The sequence below is a fragment of the Anolis sagrei genome, chromosome 5 (genome assembly GCF_037176765.1).
Source record: "Anolis sagrei isolate rAnoSag1 chromosome 5, rAnoSag1.mat, whole genome shotgun sequence".
Classification (NCBI taxonomy): Eukaryota; Metazoa; Chordata; class Lepidosauria; order Squamata; family Dactyloidae; genus Anolis; species Anolis sagrei.
The window spans coordinates 57873476-57894002 of NC_090025.1; the positions used below are offsets into that span (position 1 = coordinate 57873476).

A 20527-nucleotide genomic window follows, 5' to 3' on the forward strand; every position below is an offset into this window, starting at 1 on the left:
TGCCTTCAGTTGGTCCAGAAGTTCAGTGTAATACCTTGCACTGATGCTGGAACCATTCTGAAGGTAGTCCACTAGCAGCACACCCTCCTTGTCCCAGAACACAGATGCCATCCTCTTGGTGACTGATTTCTGCACCCTGAAATCACCTTGAACTTCTTTGGACTAGGAGAACCACTGTGCCTCCACTCTTTTGACTGTGCCTTGGCTTCAGGGTCGTGCAAATAAATCCAGGTCTCATCCATAATGACTGGTCAATCCAGGAAGTTCTTATCAGTCTGGAAACACTGACAAATGGACTGGGAAGTTTACACTTGCATGCTTTTCTGATCTATTGTCAAATATTTGGGTACCCACTTTGCAGAGAGCTGCTTCATGTTCAAATGCTCATGAATAATGACATGAACACATTCACGAGAAATCCCCATGACATCTGCTATTTCTTTAGCTGAAATTCACCGATTCTCCAGTATGAGGTTGTGCACAGTATCAATGATCTCCAGAACAACAACCACTCTCGGTCATCCAGGACATTCCTCATCATTGGTGCTGAAGTGGCCCATTTTAAATTTGGCAACCCAGTTCTTAATTGTAGAATATGAAGGGCAGTGACCCCCCAATGTCTGCGACATATCACCATGAATATCCTTCGCGGACTTTCCTTGCAGAAACAAGAATTTTATCACTCCTCTGCTCTCATTTGCTGTGAATATCGCCTTAGATGCTGCCATTGTGTTTTCCCACATACCTAGATCACTGTTTCCATAAGTTACAAACACAATATTTTGCAAACATATATGAGACACATAAGGCTTTCATGTGATGTAACATTCAGTACACAAAGAACACAAAGCCAAGGACTTATCAGTAGCCCCTCATATAAGAAGGTCCTCCATTGTGCATGTGGCAGGGCTCAGTCTGCATTGTAATAGGTGGCCTGTGTTTTGCTCTTCTCCACACTCGCATGTCATGGACTCCACTTTGTAGACCCATTTCTTAAGGTTGACTCTGCATCTTGTGGTACCAGAGCACAGTCCTTTAGCACCTTCCAAGTCACCCAGTCTTCTATGTGCCCAGTGGGGAATCTCTCATTTGGTATCAGCCATAGGTTCTGGGATTTACCCTGCGACTTTTGGACTCTTGCTTGCTGAGGGGTTCCTGTGAGTATCTTAGAGAGCTATTTCTTGATTTAAGGCATTGGTATGTTGGCTGATATCCAAACAGAGAATGGGCTGGACATGTTACTGCCTTGGTCTTTTCATTATTGGCTTCCACTTCCCGTCGGATGTCACTGGCTTAACAGTGTAATTTCTCCAGTGGTGTTGGGCATAATGTGATAATGTGGCATGTCTCAATAAGAGCCACATCCACTGTTTTAACATGGTGAGATGTGTTCCACACTGGGCATGCATACTTAGCAGCAGAGTAGCAAAGTGAAGGCCATATGTCTTCACTGTGTCTGGTTTTGATCCCCAGGTTGTGTCAGTCAGCTTTCGTATGTAATTATTTCTAGAGTCCAATTTTTGCTTGATAGACAAGCAGTGTTCCTTGTAAGTCAGAGCACAGTCCAAAATAACTCCCAGGTATTTTGGTGTTCTGCAATGCTAAAGTGGGATTCCAACTTGTAACCAGAATTCTAATAATCTATATAAATAAAAAGGTAGTGTTCATTTGTGGGATTAACATAACTCAAAAACCACTGGACGAATTGACACCAAATTTGGACATAATACACCTATCAGGCAAACAAGTGACCATCACTCAAAAAAACACTGAAAAACACAGTGGAAGAGATTTAAAAAGCCAAAAAATAAAAAAACACATTATAACACATGCGCAAAACCACATATATACACATATACACAAATATATATACACACGTATACACATATATACACACACAAAACACATATACACAGACTGGGCTACAGCAACACATGGCAGGTGACGGCTAGTACAATATATCAAGATATAAAGAGCAAAGAACCACAGAGACACACTTTTTAAAAAGTAACATAAAAATTAATACACCACTTTTCTTTCTTTTCGTTTTTTCATGTATGTCCCAGGTTCACAGGATTCTGCACACACTCCACTACTAAAATACCCTAGATCTACCAGTGAACCCCATTTTCAATAATGATCTATGTCAAGGAGCAGAAGAAATGTTGAGCTCCTCCCTGGGGCCCTAGGCATCATCTTGCATTTGTGGTGAGACAGTTGATGTGCTGATATGTCCCTGTTGTTCGTGATGAATAGTTGCCATGTGGGCAGAATAACTGGCATAATTCCAGGTTAATAGGCAACAACAATGTGTTTCCATGGAGCACATATTTTATGTTTATTTTTTCCTCACCTACTGTGCTGAACTCTCTTATAGAGATTAGTTCCTATATGATGCAACATCTGTGCTGCCAGCATAGGAATGTCTCCAATTTCTTGCCCAATTACAGCAAAGGACTGCTCCACCCAAAATACATTAATGAAGGTTTTCTTGAAGTTTATGCAAACAACAAGAACAACCCTCTTGACAATAAGACTTATAAATTATTCAGTACCCTCAATAAATATTGTTTGAATTGCCATTTCCTTCTTGAAGATTTTTTTCACAAATTGTGGGTTCAATTGTTTTTACTTCTCAATGTTTAACATTACTTTCAGGCAGGTGCACTTTCAGATCCATTCTGCATTTCTTTCATAGAAAATTGAAACCAACTTGTAGTTTACTATGTTGACGACTGGGAAAAACCAAATGTTCAATTCTAAATGTCTTTCATTTTAGTCATTTGCATCTCTTAATATGTGCATATATCCTCAAAGACTTTGAACTCAGTAAAGGTGCTTTTGAATAAACATACTTAAGATCGTGCTGTATATATTAACCTGAAGCTATGTTATCAGTCATTAACTATGTTTCTTTTCATTTAAAACTTAGGGGTTTTAAGATATATGCTAGAATATGGCAAAGTAGAATGCCTCTCTTGAATACAGACCAAGGGTATAGTGGGTACTTGGTATCCTGGTTTGTTCCAGGACCCCCTGGAATGATCAAGTCCCATTATATGACAAAGTAAAATGACATCCCTTATATACAATGACAATATCAGGATTCCCTTTTTGTTCTTTTTTGGGAATATTTTCAAGTAATTAATGGTTGGAACTGTGAATGCTGAATCTGTGGATACAGAGGAAAGACTGAACTTGAATCAAAATAGCAATCAAAGTATAAGTCATACCCATGTATAAATCAAGGACTGGTTTGGGGGCCAAAATTATGGATTTTTATGACCCATTGATAGGCCAAGGATCATTCCAACGGGAGGGGAAAGCACCAATGCCATCTCTGGGGGCCAGACTTCCCTGGAATATGCCACCATTTCTCCATCCAGGCACTCCATAAGACATTCAAGAAGCTGCATCATGATGGAGAGCCTGGAGGGGTTGGTTCTCCTAGGATGGACTAAGATCTTGTCTTTTGCTACACTACTCAGAGGAGGGGATGGTTCTTTCTATCCAAGTGTCAGTCCAGGTAGATGCAATTGTCAAGAATGCTTAGTACCAGCTTCAGCTAATCTGCCAGCTGCACCCCTTCCTAGATTTGAAGGACCTAAAGATGGTAGGGCATGCTCTAGTAATGTCAAGGCTGAACTTCTACAATGTGCTTTACATTGGGTTACCTTTGTGTCAAGTTCATAAACTCCAGCTGGTTCAAAATATGGCAGCCAGATTGGTTACAGGAACATCCAGAAGTGAGCATATTACACTTATCCTAAAGTAATTCCACTAGCTGCCAGTTAGTTTCTGGGCCTTTAAAGCTCTGCATTTAGTCCACATTACATAACAGGAACACCTTCTCCCCTACAATCTACCCCAAACACTACGGTCCTCGGGGGGGGGGGGGGGGGATGGGTTATTTCACCTGCCACAACTCGACTGGCGGCTGTCACCCAGGGGACCTTTTCATCAGCCACCCCAAGACTGTGGAGCAAACTACCGGAACAGCTCCAACAACTTAATGAGCTGTTGTAATTTTAAAACCATCTAAAGACGTATCTTTTCTGGCAGGCCTACCCAGCCAGATTTAAGCATGAATTTTAAACTCATGTCCTGTGTGTAATCTATGTTCTGTGTATTTTAATATATATTTTCTAGAAATACATGTTAATATGTATCACTTATATGAATACATTTTAATCTATGTATCTGTGGAATTTTTAAAATGTTTATGTGTTTTAATTATTCTGTAGCCAGCCTTAAGCCATGAGAAGAGGCAGGTAAGATATAAAATTATTAATATTAGTATTAATATTTAGGGTAGATATGAAATAAGGAACTAGTATGAACTTCAGAAAAGGATCTAGGAACTAACTGTAATCTCATATACCAGTAGTTTGTTGCTTGGCAACTCAATTTTCATGTGATTTTGCTAAAAAGTGTTATCTTGCAATAGAACCTAGCTATTCTTTGAATATCATGCCCCCCACCAGAGATTAACAATGCTGCTTCCTGTGTTCCTCTCTTGAAAATTCTGCCAGTTGTTCACTTTATCTTTCCTTCTAACCTCCTATGTTTACAAACTTCTGCATATTTCAAAATGATTTCGGTAGCATACCTGTACCTCCTAAAGACTTCATTGTGTGTTGCTCTTTTGTCTCCTGTCTTGTCTGAAGGGCAAAGGACACAAATAATCATAATTTTACATATAAATATTTTACTGTTCATTGATTTCTGCCTTTAAAAATATGGGGAAAGGGATATTAATAAAAAAGAGGATATAACTCAAGTCTGATTATCACACAGTAATTAACTTCCAACTATTTTAAAATAGAAAAATGTACAGCAATTGTGAAACTGGATCTCCTGCTGTATTTACTGTAAAAGCTATGGACAGTTGTTCAACTGCAATAGTAGAGAATAATTCCAAATAAGTTGAGTTTGTTCTACTTTTGATAGATCCATTACTTATTGGGTTAAAACCTTTGTCTGAAAAAGAGCTTTATTTAAATCAGCATGCTGGGTCCTAGCAAAGTCATTCCAAAGTTGCTTGCTTGTAAAACATGTTGTTATACCAGCTCACAACGGATTGCTTTTGATGTAGAAATACTTCACATTCATCAGAACTATCATAAAGGCACAAAGCCTGAAGAAAGACACGAAACACATCCCTCAAGTCCAGCTTGTAAACACTACCACACTAGGCAGTGTTTGAACCTTATACATTGAATTCATTTCACTATATGCTCTTAAAAGTGTATTGAAATGTTTTATTATAAACAATGAAGAGTCATACAAAACTGAAAATTAATAGATTCATAGTGGCAGGAACAGCTCCAAAATAGAAAACAATGTATTTTCTTTGGTTTGCAATCTACACATACATATACAAACCGATGGCTACCCATCACTGTAGAGCTGGAAGAGCATGAAACGTTTTTTTAAAAAAGCATTAATAGATGTTTCTAAATGAGCCTTTACTGTGCAATTATTCTGTCTTACACTGGTTTGAGTGATTGATTAATTGATTGGATTTATATCCCACCTTTCTCCCAAGATCAAATTATAGTTGGATCTGATGCAGGACCTCTTTATGGGTATCTTTTTTTTTTTGTGGCAGCAGCTGGATTTTTGAGGTTCATCCATGGAGCCAAATGGCTCCCATCACACCCTGGATAACTAATTCCAGAGCAGCTCTGTGGCTGAAGTGCTGCTGCCGCTGAAAAAATTGTGACGATGGACAACAGCAGGCTCCTCGTCCTTCCATAGGAAAAATTGGTCTAGCCACTGAAAAAAAGCTTCCCTCATGTGTGAGTGGGGTGACAGGTTCCCATGCTCCTTGCACAACTGCTGCTGGGACGCAGCGATCCACAACATATTCAGCGGCATGTCTAACAAGGTCTGTAGTCTTCTTGTTTCCCACTCATGTATTTTCACATTTTTTCATGCTTCAGGGACTTCATTAAGGAGGAATTGTTTGTTGAGTCATAGAGTCTATTGAATGTTAAGACACAGTGTAGTATAGTGGTTTAATTGTTGGACTATGATTCTGAAGACAGGTTCAAATTCCCATTTGGCCATGGTATCCCACTGGGTGACTTTGGGCAAGTTGCACTCTCTCCAGCTCAGGGGAAAACAAATCTTCCAAAAAAACCAAACCACTTCACAATAGGTGGGGTGGTTTTTCTGTAAGTATGAAATGACCTAAATCACAAAACAACACATTGAAAGACACACAGAGCTGGCTACCTGAAACACCGAGATTTAATAACTCTACGGAATTGCATTTTACTTTACAAAAGCTTATGCTGCAATAAGCACACCAGTTTGTTTTTGATTTCTGGATAGAGTTCAAACAATTATATATATATATAAAAATACACACACACACAGAGTAGGCAAAAACACAACAATTGTTGGCAGATATTAGAAATATTACAAAGAAGTCAGATTTGTCCATCAAGTAGAGTTCAAAACCTAAAGATACAATTAGAAACAACTTATGATATATTTTCAGAGACATTCACATCATGGTGGTAGAATATAGACTTGTCTATTTTTATTTATACATGTTGTATAGAGCTGCCAGATCTTATAGAAAGCATCAAGTGTTCTGCATTTCTCATCGTTTTAACTTGTTGCATCTGTTTTTCCCCATTAATGCAAGATGCCAGAACTTGCTTCTTCTTACTTGTTCAGTTGAAATTTTTGACCCCTTTTTCTAGGGTCAATTTCAAAGCTTTCAGACAGCCAAATAAAGAAAGCAATGTTTTATGTTGCCGTCCACTAATGCTTCCCAAATAGAGAGAGAATAAACCTATCTTTGGAGCAATTTGTACATCTTGTTTCTGCTTGTTGAAGAAAAAAATCTTACCAGAATAGTTATACATATAACACTGCTGTCATATATATAGTCCAGTGCCCTATAGCTGTGCAGAACTATGGGTGTGCAGAACTATTTATATAAATGAAATTTTAAAAAACCACACTGGAATGAAATGCCAACTTTGAATTAATTTAAGGCAGTTTCAAGTCATTCCTGACATGAAAAAACTTTCCAATTGCCCAGTAAAACTGAATTACTGTGTTGCAAAATGATGCACGTCTACATTGTGTATCAACAAATGAAATGTTTTGAAAGGTCTGTTCTATAGGATAGAATAATGGCAGTTAAAGTGATATCAAACCACTATAACTGTGGACAACCTAATGGTGACTGGCCCAGAGTCACCCAATAAATTTTATAGATGAACGGTGATTGGAACCTAAAGATTGGAACTACACTGCAAGTACAGCAGTTCTTGGAATTCTCTGCCAGAGTATTATAGTTTTCTTCACTAAACCACATCACTATGGCTCTAAAGAAAATAATTCCAAGTATGGTATCTCACCAAATTACAGTCCCTAGGTTTTCACTGGCCAATGCTATAATTGTATAGCATGGACACAGCTCCTTCACAGAATTGTTATGAGGATAAAATTGTTGGCTTTGATCTCCTTTGGGAGGAAATATGGGATGTAAATCAGTACCTTAAACAAACATGTTCCTGTACAAATTTACATAGAAGTAAGCTCTGGAGGGCTTTCATAACATTTGTCAGATTCTGTTGTTTGTACTGCCATTTAGCCCCAGTTTAAAGGGGCAATGGATTTCTCTGTTCACGACTTAACCTTGGAGGTTGTTTGTTGTGTGGTGACTAATTGCTAACACTCTGGATAAATATTCATGCATTCCACAGGCTACTTGTGAACTGTCTGGAAAGGAAAAAAAGACTTTGTTTCTTTGCTTTAAGCATGCTGCCTGCGAATGTAATTGGAAGTTTTGTAGTTCCAGACCTATAACCTGTGAGTGGATAAACAAATGTTCTGTATTTACTTTTGCCACACCGTTCAAAATCTTACTTGTTTCTCCCCTCCAGTCATTTCCTTTCTATATTGGCTAATTTTAGTGGTTTTAATCTCTCATCATATGCAAATTGCCTCATATTTTCCCTTTTAATTACCTTCTCCACTTAGGGGAATCAAGGCTATACGAAGCATTTGATTAAATCAGGACTTTTTCAGTTTTTTCACCCTCAGTCTTCCAAAGACACTTTAAACATGGAGTGAACCTTTTGAAGTATAATGATAGACAAGACTTATAGACCAAATACTTGGAATTAATATCTTGGATTAATTTTATTGTTGTTAAATTAAAAGCAAATAACCCTGAATCAAACCACAACAGTGAGCCAGTTCATAGAAGCAACACACCAAGAAAAGAGACCGTTAAACATAAATTCTTCCTTGTTTAACTCGTGTTATATTTTCAGAAAATAAACAATTTGCAATATGGCATCTCATCCTTAAACAAAGGGAAGAGAACCTGCTGCCGCTTTAAAGTAGATAAGTGTGATTTGGCTAATATTTCCTATGTCTCATGAAATCACTTGTATCTGTCTTAAATCATTACCACAGTAGATTATTAAAGCCTTTGGGATCTAATTATTTTTAGTTTACATGTAGATGATTCTAACTTGTTTTTAATACGTTAGATAGCTTGATAGGATTTTTACACTGTATATTATCTTTTGCAAAATATTTTTTACACTGTATATTATCTTTTACAATATAATATTATTTGGATTGATATTATTCTGCACTCTGCTGAGAATTTTTGTTGCAGGAAAGGATATAAACATTTCAATAATTTTAAAGATAAAAATAAAGATGGCTATAATATATATAACATATTTTCTTGTTGACGTTTTTCATTATGAAGGCATATGCCAAAAGAAACTCACAATTTTCTAGAACCAACAACATGTTTCTCCCCAGAGAGCTGTATGGCAATCATAGGCTTCTGCAAATAACAGGAAAAGCCAATTTACCTAGAATCCACATTGCCATATAATCCAGTTTCCAAATCCAGATTATCTGCTTTAGATTACATGGCAGTGTAGACTCATATAATCCAATACAAAGCAGATAATATGGATTCAAAAATGGGTTTATGTGGCAATGTAAATGGGACATGGGACAAGACTCCCCAGTGTGAAGGCTAAAAGAGGTCACCTGGAGTAAACTTCCTAGTTGTCTCTCCAGGCAGTCTATCTTTGATGGGTTTTCCCATATCTCTTCCCTTAATCTTAGCTATAAATATTAGGCATGGGCAATTCATAATTCTAAATAGTTCTAAAGTACTTACAAAACTAGAGGGCATTGATGCTTTGCTTCTAAAGTGTTGCTAAAGTTCTGGTGGTGAAAATTTCAGAACTCTAACAAAACTTTCAAAAATTCATTATTGGCAATTTTTATGACAGATCCAATTAGGAACTGCCATTTATAACAAAATTTTGAAAGTTTTGTTAGAGTTCTGAAATTTTCACCACCAGAACTTTAGAAACACTTTAGAAGCAAATCACTAACACCCTCTAGTTTTGTAATTACTTTAGAACCATTTAGAACCATGGATTGTCCATGCCTAAATATGGATTTCTGCATAGTCAAGTGTTACTGATTTTAGCATGTGGATGTTTTTCCTTATCAGAATTTTTGAGGTGGTGGTTTGGGAACTTGCCTGAATCTATTTTGGGGAAAATCGAGAACCCATGTCCTGCACTGCATGATTTAAAGAGACTCCCATCCCATTGGGGGAAGCACTGATGACCATCCACTCCCCATTGCTGGTAAGGCAACACAGGAAGGCTTCCATGTTGACATGACAGTGGCATACGCCGTTTGCTCTCTTCTTTCTGGATGGAGCCTAACTAGAAGTACACATGTGTCATGTACTGGGCTCCATCCTGAAATGGGAGAACAAGCAGCATACGACAAGCAAAGTACCCTATCTGATGAGGCAGGAGATAAGCTCCTGAAATGTAAAGATACATCACTGAATATCAAAGTCAGGATCATCCATGCCATAGAACTCTAGTGTCTATACATGAATGTGAAAGCTGGACAGCGAAGAAAAATGATAGGAGGGAGGAGTGGGAAAACCTCTTTTGAAATATGATGCTGGAGAAGAATTAAATAGATTTTCGAAAAGACAATTGTGTCCTAAAAAAAAGCAAGTTTTCGACCTCTTCCACACAGTTGTATAAAATTCACATTGATCAGGATTATGTGGCAGTGTGGACTCAGATATTCAAGGTCAAATCAGATATTGTGGATTTTCTGCATTGATATTCTGAGTTATATGGCTGTGTGGAAGGGCCCTTCATCTTGTTAGAAACCAAAATGGCTAAACAGAGGCTGTCATATCTGTATATATCTTGAGATAGCATGAGTTGTTGGAAAATATTATAATGCTCAGTAAAGTGATAGCAGGAGGAAAAGGTTGGATCTACATTGCCATATAATTCAGTTGAACTGCATTATATGGCTCTACTCTGACCATAGAGGAGGACCATGAGTCAACTGGCCCAATTATGACAGAGAGTTTGCTACACCTGAACAAGGTTAATAGCTGGATCTCTGGGTCCTTCTACACTGTCATATAATCCAGATTATTAAAGCAGATAATCTACATTATCTACATTGAATTGGATTATATGAGTCTACACTACCATATAATCCAGTTCAAAATAGATAATCTGGATTTTGTATAACAGTGAAGAAGTGGCCTCCTAGAAGCCTCCCATTCATCACATTGCCATAAATCAAAGCCATCTTGACAGCACATAACTACAACAAGAAGACCTGCTACAGTTTAACCTTGTCGGTTAAACTGTATTCAAGCAAATATAGGAGGCAACCATAAACATGAAAGTAGTTTCTGTTTTATCTCTGGTCATATTTAGAATTGGCATTAAACTGAGACACTAGGAAAATAAGGATACTGAAGGATTTATAACCTGTCAGACAGGCACAGATTATGTCTTTTAACAACAAGCATGATCTTCAAAGAAAAGAAAGTAAGCAGTGCGCATTCCAGAAAGTCAGTAGATGTTAGTCAGTAGGTGGCACTTACATCACTGCTAATGGGCTGAGCCTTTGCAAGCAATTTCTTTTGTGGCTTTTGTTCTCTAAATCCACTCCAGACCAAATTCTCTGCTTCAGTGTTTACATGGGATGCTGCTTCAAAGAATGACTGAAAACAGTTTTCATAACTAACTGATTTGCAAAATCTTTTCAATACAGCAAAATCCAGATTCGTTTGGGGAATGTGAAATGTCATTCCAAGATAAAGGTATTCCAAAGTGGGGAAAAAGCCAGAGGGAGGTAGGGTCACAAAGGAGATTGTTAAGTGACTTGACTGATACGAGCTCAGGGAGAGGAGACAGCGAGTTATAATTGTGTATATGTATGTATGCCTTCAAGTCACCTTTCCCCGTGAATTTTATAGGGTTTTCTTAGGCATGGAATAGTCAGAGGTTGTTTTGCCAGTTCCTTCCACTGAGGGTGGTTCCAGACAGCACCAAATCATGTGCTTTAATCAGGGGCAAAATAACCCAGGATTTGAGAAGATGTCCAGATACAGACCTATTGCTCCTGGGATTTCTGCCTCCGTTGTCCACACTTGCTGCTTTGTTGTGGGATTTTGCAGCCTCCAAAATGGCTGCCATGGAACTTCTGCTGGAAATTTCATTTTTTAAAAAAATTAAGATCCAAAGATGAGAATCATTGTGTAAGTTATGTTCCTGGGTTATATAAGCTGCAAGGCCATCTGTGCAGACATGGAGTTGTTCCTGGGTTATACATGTCTGTTCCTGATTGCTCTTATTGTGAAAAGATGTACAACATTGACTAGATGGCCACAACTTTGTCTTGGCTAGAGAAATTGTGCCAATCAGGAACAGAAATCTAAAACCCAAGAACAAACCCAGATAAAAAATATGATTTCTGATTGCAGGGACATACAGACACTCAAATATGCAGATTTTTAGCTCAGAACCGGGATATTCTAGAACCTGCGACCAGTTCTCAAACCACAGCATCATATTGTCTTTCATCCAAGCAACTGAAGCTATTATTATTAGGTAAAAAGCAATCCAGGAGTGAGAGTACATCCAGATGAACACATGGTCCAGCTGCAGTGACTTTTGGAATATGTCTCAGTCTTTTAATCAGGCATCCCTCTCAGGGAAAAATTACAGGCATCCTTCTCTGGGCAAAATTAAAGCAAATATTGGAGCTTCTGGTGCAATTTATGGGCAGGTTCCCATTCCATGCACACCATTCATCTTTGTTACACCACTTCTTGCTGGTGCACTCCACTAGACTCTAGGCCAGTGATTCTCAATCTTTGGGTCCTCGGGTGTTTTGGCTTAAAACTCCCAGAAATCCCAGACACTTTACCAGCTGTTAGGATTTCTGGGAGTTGAAGACCAAAACGTCTGGGGACCCACAGGTTGAGAATAACTGCTCCAGGAAAAGCCCAACATTTGGCTCAGAAATCATCTTCTTCATTGTATCCACTCTCTTGAAGGCCCTGCAGGAATAGGACAAAATATGGCATCTTTAGTGTGATATTGAGGTGCAGTGTACTGAACTAACAATAGAGATTACAAGAAACAACTAATATTGTAACAGACAAGGAAATTGAAATAATGAGTAGGCTATGAACTCCGACAGTGAGTAGCCCATGGATTGAAATTCTTTATATTCTCAAGTGAATTTTGCCATAAAAGGAGAGCTCATGATAATATGTATTTACGCTTTTCAAATTATAATTCAGGATAGTCTATTATTAAACTGAGTTTGCAATTTTTAGGCTATTGTATGTTTGAATTCCATTACGGATAATATCCTTTTCTGCAAATTTGTCAATGAAGTGCATATAAATTGCAGCCGTTAACCACAGCGAATAGACACAGTTAAACATAATAACTTCTATACATGAAAAATCCCACTCAGTTATTTTAAGTTTCTAACAATTGTGACGTGTTTTATTATATTATTCCATCCACCTAGTTTCAAGTTGTCCCCTTCCTGACAAGCAATAGTCATCTGATAAATGCTTTGAATAAGGATTTGATTTTTCCATTCTCACCTTTCTAGACTGAAAAAAAAAATAGATAAGATTTTCTGCTCATGCATGTGGCATGAAAATCTATCAATGTCATTCGTGCTGTATTTTTAATAATGTCAACGGACTCTTGGCCCATCCAAATTCTATACCATATTGCAAGACACCCCCATCCGCCACTACCCAAATATTGTAGTATACACTTTCCTCACAAACACGTTTTAATACAATTTTCTTCCTCATGTGCCAAGCAACTGACTCAGCTTTGGGTAGTTTAATATGTATCTCTATGTGGGGGAGGCACCATTCCCTCTTCAAGCTCAGGCAGCAAAATGGCTTAAGTTGAGCCTTCCTCAGAACCTTGCTCTCTTATGTTGTTTCATATGTTTTTCTTTCTTTGCAAGCATTTTTCAAGTCTTATCTACTCTTGAAAAAAAAATTGTTGCTATTTTGCTGGCACGAACAGTCAGGGAATACTCTGTGATTATTTCAGTGTTGGAAAACAAAACTCAAGTGTAGGTTGCTATGATTTGTTCACTGAGCATCTCAAACTTCTTTCCCATGAACATGTCAGATGGTCCCATGATGGTAATTTGCCCTTAACAATTGTTTCCTTATTTTAAAAAAAAAATTGAGCATACTTTGGTGTTTGGCCTTCTCTTGTGGGAAAAGTGTATCCTGTAGACTCCTTTTGTAACATCCAAGGAACATATTCCATTTTTTCCAACAATTTATTTATCCCCAGATGCCCTTTATAGGGAATGGAAGCATTTTCCCATAGGTTCCCCCCCCCCCCCCGATCATTTTAAGCTTGGAGGAGCATTTTCTAAAACAGCAAGCACTCAGGATTTCTTGTAGTTAAAAGGACTTGTTCACTGGGTCTGAAATGGCCCAGTCACACAAAAACATGGCGAAATACCTGCTTACTCCCTAGAATATGCCCTTGGGGCTGAGAACTTACATTGCTGATGTATGACCACAACTCACTCGCCAAATTCAGCATCTTAGGACACTTCCAGCCTGTTTGGGAATGAAGCCCCATGTTGGCCATCACACAACATTGTGTGACTTTTGGCAGAGGCCAAAAGTCACACAATTGGGGTGGAAGTATCATTGGATGCTTCCCTTACAACACAGGATTGTGCTGGCTCCAATGGAACCAGCAAGGATCCTCCCCAAAAGGGCAATGCTCCCCATGTGTGATGAGAGAAGCATCACAAAGAGGGAGCTATGCATGAGGCGATGGATTCACCCCACTGCCCTTCTCTTTCTTCCATGAAGTTAAGTGAAGTGAGACACTTTGCCTGGCCTTTGTGATAAGGTCATTAATTACAAAAGCATAAATAAAGCACAGTCTCCTGAACTGGCCCTGCAATAATCAAAATCTGTTGTCTGGATGCAGCAGGATAATATTTGCAGCCCCTTCCAACCAACAATTTACAATGGAATGAAGAATTGCAAACTTCATGCTATTGTACATTTACATGGAACCGCTTGGAGATGTCATCCAAAATTTTGGGGTATGGTGTCATTTATATGCAAATGACACCAGTTCTACTATTCCTTTCCATCCAAAGCCAAGAAGGCTGCCCAGCTCCTAAACCAGTCTCTGTCATTAGTAATTGAGTGGGTAAGGACAAACAAATGAAAACTTGCTCCAGACAAAGCAGGGGTGCTCCCAGTCAGTTGGAAGGCAAACCAGGTATAAGGATTCAGCCTGTGTTGAATGAGTTACACTCTCCCTAAAGACACCAATCCACAGATTGGGAATACTCACCGCACCTTTGAACCTGACGGCCCAGGCTTCTGTAGTGAACAGGAGTGCCTTCACACATTTAAATCTTAAGTGCTAGCTTCACCTGTGCCTTGAGAGGGCTGGCATGTCTTCCTGTTGTACTCACTAGGAGAACCAAATTCTGTCATTCAGAGTGGCTAGGGTTTGAGATGGAGTTTTGGACATATTCAGAGTTATGGCAATAGTAGCACAATTGTGAATACATACTATAACTAAATGCAGAGTAGTTGTAGAGTTGTGACCACAGGATACAAATTCATAACTGCAGTGCAAGCCGCAATTTTCAGTAAATACGCAAATAAAGGTACAATTCAGCTAAGACTAAACATTTTTAAGATCCATTGATTGCACTGGAAATATTTGCTTGAGTCTCTCAGCTGGAATCAAAGGAGAAGTACTTAAGCTTACTGATTCATCTTTTACTCAATGAGTTATAAAGCTAATAAGCGGCATTTCTTATGCAAAAGAGAAATTCCCTAGGTGAGTTATACAATTTTTAGTCTCATGTAGGTATGCATGGTTTGAGCATATCTGAGGGTTTTTTTTTTGTTTTGAGTTTTTGTAAAATTAACTCTCCATGCCATCATACTTCCCAAATATCCTCTAAATACATGATTCTGAGTGGCAAGAAAAAAAAATCAAAGGCAATCTAATAGCCCTTTTGTTACAGAAACTAGGCAATCATTTTTGTAAAACTAGAATTCATGTAGAACATTTATTGGATGATTTCTTCTGGTGTCAAGTGGAAAAAAATGTTTTCAATTATATATTTCTTGAAAAGTACACGGCTAATGCACCAGCCAACAGAGGATTAACTAATGTCAACTTAATGATTAAGAGACTGAAGGAGAAGCTGAAAGCCTCCTGAGCACATGACTTATGAGCCATATGCTAATGAAATCTGAGAAGGAATTGTGCATTTCCTTATAATCCTCATTCATACCTAAGATATCAAGGAAAATACGTTGATACTCAGTTTTCTTGGAAGATGAGATCTCTGGGAGGATGAGAAATACGTTTATTTGAAAGCAAAGCTATATGATCATATCAGAAATTGTACTGTTGACAAGCTGACAGCTAAGTCAGGTGCAAACACTGTCAGGATGATTTTTGAAAATCTTGGCATCCCCACTATTTATATTCATCGTGTCAAGAAGATGGAAACCTTAAAGTAAGCTTTCGAGAAGGGGCTTGAATCCTAATGTATTTAGGAGAAGGGTGCCCCCTAGTGATTCCTACTAATTTCTCTTTAGTAGAAGATGACAGTAACAAGATGTAATTAAAACATGGCCTTACATTACAATGCTTAGAATATGTTTATACTGGGAAGAAGGTAACTCATTCCTATTTATACATTTTACATATTAGATGTTTAGCAGGTATACTGGAATTTGAAGGCACCTCAAAATTTAGCAATCTGGCATTTTCTATCTGTATGCACTTTTCTTTGCGAACAGAAAGCTTTTGTATATATAAGTTATACAGTTATTCACTAACTGTGAAAAAAGCCAGTGATCTCCAGGGATATGCTGAAGAGTTTATTTATTCAACCATACCTGTATTAAAAGTTTTTATTAAAAAAACTTGGTTGGAAGATCACAATTAAAGCTATCTCATGTTAATTCACACTCCACAAGCCAAGCAATTGGAAGCTAAGACTGATGCCTTCACACAGGCATCCATGCTGTGATTGATAATTATTTTGTGCACTCGCACAAATCGTGCTTGCATACAATGTACCCTCCATGTGTCTGCATTTTGTTTTCATCTTTTATGTCTGAATCCAGATAGAGATGATGGAATGCTGTTGATTTGCTAGATAACAGGCATCCAACTCATTGAGATTACAGGGCCAAAAGCTGAGTCCAGGGCTGGATATTTGTGATAACACAAGGCAGATAAGGATTGAAAAATTGAAATAGACATGAGAGCAATTAGGGAAATTGAGTCCTTCTGGATTAGACAAGGACAGGAAGACAATTCAGAAAAGAAAATGCAGAATTTGAATTAAGCTTGGAAAATAATATGGCAACATGGAGTCAGCTGGTGGGGAAGGGATTGCTGGAAAAATACAACCCTTATGCATCTGACTAAGGGCCCTTCCAGATAGGTCCTATATCCCAGTATCTGATCCCAGATTTTCTGTTTATCCCAGATTATCTGGCAGTGGGGACTCATATAATCCATTTTAAAGCAGAAAACCTGGGATCAGATCCTGGGATATAGGTCTGGAAGGACCCTAAGTCTGATGGGAAAGACATGACTGTCCCATGCTGCTCTTCCTCTTCATTCACAATTCTGTCCAAATTACTTCCCCCCCCCCTTTTTTTTAACTCAATTTGCACCAATTAAAGTAAGTCAAGAACAAAGGGGGGGAAAGTGAAAGAAGAGAGAAACTGAGATATTCAAACAAGAGATTGAGCATGCGATAGCAAAAGATGAGCCAGAAATGGCCTGCAAAATCAGGAGAGCTGGTGGGTATGAGATTGTACAGCTCTTCAGTTGCTGCTGAGATAGGAATGAAGAGGAGATCTGAAGGTTGTGATAAGCAAAAAGGAATTCTTCCAGTGGGGTAGTTAGCAGGTTTCCTACAGACAAAAATTAGATTATTTTTTTTAAAAAAAGCAAAATTAATTGGTAGTAGTAGAAAGAGTGCATCTTGTGTCCACATAATTTTACTTTTGTATTTATTGCTGCTGCTGCTGTTGTTGTTGCTTCATCAGACTACTAAAAAGATGTGCCTCTTATTAAAATTAATGCTTCATTTCTGATTAAAAGAAACCAACCATAATACCATTATTTAAAAAGTTAAGAAGGAAAAACAAAAAGTTCCATCCTCATCTTCTTGAACGACCCTGAGGGTGCTCCCTGGCCTCACCACAATTAGCTACCTCCACTCACAAAACCAATATTACTCCTTTTCCAGTGCTGCTTATTCTAAACATCTATTTCTCTCCCTAAGACGCAGAGACGTTTAGCCAGAACCCATCTTTAAGTTGTTTCAGCTTGTTCTGTATTTCTAAGGAAGCATCTGAGCCATAATGCTTTGTTATCCACAACCCCCGCTTCAGGTTCTACTTAGGTAAAGGTAAAGGTTTTCCTCTGACATTAGGTCCGACTCTGTGGGTTGGTGCTCAACTCCGTATCTAAGCTGAAGAGCTGGGGTTGGTGCTCATCTCCATGTCTAAGCCAAAGAGCCGGTGTTGTCCATAGACACCTCCAAGATCATGCTTTGTTAAGGAAATCCTCCTTTAAATTGAGTCATGCCTGTTATGCCTTGCATGATGTAGCTAGCACAATGGGTTCACCACCTTTCACTTTAGGATTGTTTCTCCATATGCTTTTCCCCCACAGGAAAAGCCTTGAAGAATATAGTTGCATATGCTAATGGCAGTGAAAAGTAAAGAGTATATCCTACAACTGTGGTGAGAGTCTGGGCAATGGCATGAATGTACTCTAACTGTACAATTCCAGGCATATTAAATTAAGAATGCTTGGAATGTTTTAAGGGTAAAGGAATAATATCCCTCCCCCAATAGCACAAGGTCCCTCTCCATTTCATAGTTTTTTTCTCAATACTTATTGCATTGTATTTGATTATGGGCTTTTTTTTTACCCAGCTGATATAGCTTGCCAAGCTTTTGAGTCCTCTTTGTTATTTTCTGTCAAGCCAGTCTACTTGATTGATGGCAATTATCTCCCCTGTGCTCTCTGCCCCTTTGTATGGTCAAGAAATCCAAAGTTACTCAATTATTTATAAGCATTGATTTGCTCCTTAATGCTTACAAAATATTCTGAGTACAGTTCAAACAATATAATCAGTACTGTACACACAAAGCCTCTCTGTATGTCCACTAGCAGCCACTCCTAGGCAACGCATCTTCCTCCCTCTAGAATAATGGACATCTTTCCTTGTGCTTATGAGGAGAAATGTTTGATCTAACTTTCAGAGTAACTTGTAATAATATGCATCCAAGGCTAAAAGGGGGTGTGATAATGAGTTATTATATGTAGCCAATCCAGGGATCAAGAATTTGAAGAGACACAGGAATATGAAGAGCATAGTTAGTGAGGTTGACTGGTTGCTAACAGCAAGGATTCCCATTAGATTTATAGGTGACTCTTTCTGGGTTGTTTAACAGACAGTGCCTATGACATTTCTTTTTCTTGCTTTCTTTGTCATGAAAGGGTAGAGGAATCTCTTTAGCATCTATCAAGTTCTGCTGAGTGTGATCCCTTTAGCTGTTTCAGCCATCAGCTTCTTTCATTCTGAGTGGGATCTTTCTGAAGCACCAAACTCATTGCTATCCAACTCCTCTGCAAGGCATTCCATGGATTCCAGAGGTTGAGTTATGACAACCAGTACTGATTCTTGAATCAGTGGCTGTCATTTTCTAGTAAGCTGTCAAAAAATAAATAATTGTTGCTAATAGGTAGAAATGTATTAGTCAATGGTACAATGTAGGAAAATAATTACCAGTATACCACATTGGGCAGCTTCCTATTATTATCCAATTTCCTATTATGTGCCACATATAGCTTCCCTCTTGCCCTCCCAAACAAAAACAATGAGTGCGAAAAAGTTATCCAATCTAATGCTTTTTGTCATTGGGTTAGTTTTTGTCAATGAAAAATATTGAGACACAACAAAAAGGGTCACATTCTGTTGTTCAGCAAACCACAATGCCAAAAAGAAAATGATATATGCAGTTGTTATGATAGATAGCTGGATGGTAGATCCCACTGCATTTTAGAAATTTTATAATTTTCAAATTTTTATAATTTTATTAATGAGATTTTTATGCACTATTATTATATTTATGTAATTTTATTTATACTTATGTATTGTTGTCTGCATGTGGCACTTGGAGTGCTTCTGTGAGCTCTCCCAAATCCCTTTGGGGAGATGTTGGTGGAGTACAAATAAAGATTATTAGTTGTTGTATTTGTAATTAAGAGTGTAATATTCTTGTTTTTCCTGTAGTCACTGAATATTAAACTCTCAACTATGAATGTAATGTTAACATTACCACTAACTCTTATACAGTAGAATTCCAGTGGGATGAGAAAATATTCCAGAATATTCCAGCTGCACCAGGGCTGTGGCGCAGCTGGCTAGGAGTCAACTGCATTAGATCACTACTGATCGAAAGGTCATGAGTTCGAAGCCAGCCCAGATCAGAGTGAGCTTCTGACCATTGTGTAGCTTTCTGTAGACCTTTGCAGCCTGAAAGACAGTTGCATCTGTCAAGTAGGAAATTTAGGTACTGCTTATGCGAGGAGGCTAATTTAACTAATTTCCAACACCATAAAAATCTCCAGCAAGCATGCAAAGAATGATGAAGTACTCCATCAGTGTCACAAAGGGTCAGTGAAGCAAGAGCTCCCCTGGTGGCCAGAATACCTTCATGAAGCTGGAATGTTAAATGGCCTCTGTGTGTCTGTCTATATATGTTGTGTGTCTATGGCATTGAATGTTTGCCATGTACATGTACATTGTAATCTGCCCCGAGTCCCCTGCGGGGTGAGAAGGGCAGAATATAAATACTGTAAATAAATAAATAAGTTACTTAACAAAAGTATTTTTGCTTATTTTCATCCTGGTCCATAGGGGTTAAACTAATAGTGAAAGTCCACTCATTAAAATATCATTTTCCTTAGAGTATGAATATTGCAATGCTTTCTCTGTAAAATAATTAACACAGCTACGTACTCACTCATACAACTAGTTAAGACCCAACTGTATAATGATAGTTCCTATAATTAGAAGTCTATGTTGAAAATCAATA

General features: G+C 38.2%; 1 long non-coding RNA gene across 1 annotated transcript in view; it reads right to left on the reverse strand.

Moving 5' to 3' along the window:
- Positions 1-4632: 4632 nt before the first annotated feature.
- Positions 4633-20527, reverse strand: part of LOC137097074 (uncharacterized) — a 73880-nt gene continuing 57985 nt past the window's right edge. The window contains exon 3 of the long non-coding RNA XR_010909956.1: positions 4633-4661. This is a non-coding gene — a long non-coding RNA (uncharacterized lncRNA). The remainder of the gene's footprint in view (positions 4662-20527) is intronic.